The sequence below is a fragment of the Benincasa hispida genome, chromosome 5 (assembly GCF_027475165.1).
Source record: "Benincasa hispida cultivar pf3 chromosome 5, pf3_genome.v1.1, whole genome shotgun sequence".
Classification (NCBI taxonomy): Eukaryota; Viridiplantae; Streptophyta; class Magnoliopsida; order Cucurbitales; family Cucurbitaceae; genus Benincasa; species Benincasa hispida.
Genome location: NC_143482.1, coordinates 4,769,423 through 4,771,333, shown reverse-complemented (window position 1 = coordinate 4,771,333; position 1,911 = coordinate 4,769,423). Strand labels below are relative to the sequence as shown.

Genomic DNA, 1,911 nt, shown 5'->3' with positions numbered 1-1,911 from the left:
AGCATGTCGATCTGAAATTAAACACACCTCTTTTGTGTTACAATTTCTCTTAGGTATTTCAGGAACCATCCCCATGAGTCTGCGGACTCTTCATCAGCAACGGCAAATGCAAGTGGAAGTAGATGGCCGTTCGAGTCAACTATGTAGCAATCAACAGTTTTCCTTTATATTTGCCGTACAAGTGTGTACCATCTATCTGAATGATCGGCCGACATTTATTAAAAGCTTCTATACAAGGACCAAATGCCCAAAATAGTGAATTTAGGATAACATGGCCTTCAGTAAGCGTTTCTTTAACTCTTCACTCTACTCCTGTTCCGGGATTGGTCTACTTAACCATATATAATCACCTAGGCAACAATTTGTAAGACTCATCCCAATCACCGAATACTTTAGCCAACGCTTTTCTTTTTCCCTCTCATACCCTATGGTAAGGAATATGATATCCACACTTTGATTTAATGTCGGACTGCAGTTGTGCCACACTGATAAATGGTTTTTCTCTTACGGTGTCACAGAACTCCAGTGCAATCATTGATGAATCCAATTGCACGTGACTTTGACTTATTTCTGAATAAAAACATGTATGCTGCTTATCATACTTAGTGATCTCGAACAAGTCATGCGATTTTTTCTTTATTGCACGAAGTCTCCACTTGCAACCTTCCTCCCACTTCTTACATCGAATTGTCCAAATCATCGGTGTAGATTTAACAACCTCATATGGTGCGTGACACTTTATAGCAAAACATTTGACCACGTGTTGTAGCATTTCCTTGTCTTGACAAATCATTCCTTTATACAATTGCATATTGTCAACGTCCACAGGAGCTACAATTGGATCATGTTCCCGAATACTATCCAATACATTTATATCCAAATCATTGAATGTATCTGAAAGCATCTCATGTTCACGACCATCGAAATCTAACTCTTCAAATTCGTCATCCGTTTCTGTTCTGAAGTCTCTATACAGGTTGTTAACCGCCATATCTTCATTATCACATGGCGATGCAACTGACTCCGGATCAGGATCGATACATTGAGTTGGATCTTCAAACTGGTTAAATGATGTATCAAGATCCACCCCTATCATATTTACATTTACATACAAATGCACTACATTTGGCACTGACATTGCTATTGAGAACATCAAGTTCATAGCTTGTGCATTTGAAATAGGGAATGACATATATCTTATTGATCCTGATGGTTCTAGATTGGGATGTCTATATATTATTTCTATCTGATTTGCTCCTATATCTACACTAAGTAACATCCCAATCATTTGAATGAATTGTTTAAATACAATTCCACTGTTCATATTTATGGTAAAACTCCCACTTGGTGGTTGGTCATACTCAACTCCATCAATACCATCAATCATATTACCATTTGTAAACAACAAAAATCCCAAACATTTTCCTGCCATTTTCTAAAAAAAAAAAAAAAAAAAAAAAAAAAAAAAAAAAAAAAAAAAAAAGACAAACATCAATTTTTTGTATTATACTTTTTATAAGAAGTATATTAAAAAATATTAAATTTTTTAGTTTATAAACATAAACTTTTTAAGTTTTATGAACATCAACTTTTTAAACATAACAATAAATTAAACTTTTTATAACTATTTTTAAACATAGCAATAAATTAAACTTTTTATAACTATTTTTAAAAATAACAACAAATTAAACTTTTCAAATTAAAATGAGGTAAACTTTTTAAAACTATTTTTTCAAATTTAATACAAAATAAAAAATTAAATTAAATTAAACTTTTTCAAACTATTTTAAACTATATTTTCAAAGTTAATACTAGAAAATATCAACTTATCACAATAAACATAACAACAATAATTTTCATATGAATAAACTAAAATTATTAAACTTTTGAAACTATACTAAACTTGTTAAC

General features: G+C 31.4%; 1 pseudogene; it reads right to left on the bottom strand.

Moving 5' to 3' along the window:
* Nucleotides 1–228: 228 nt before the first annotated feature.
* On the bottom strand, nt 229–1,288 carry LOC150035858 (uncharacterized; annotated as a pseudogene).
* Nucleotides 1,289–1,911: the final 623 nt, after the last annotated feature.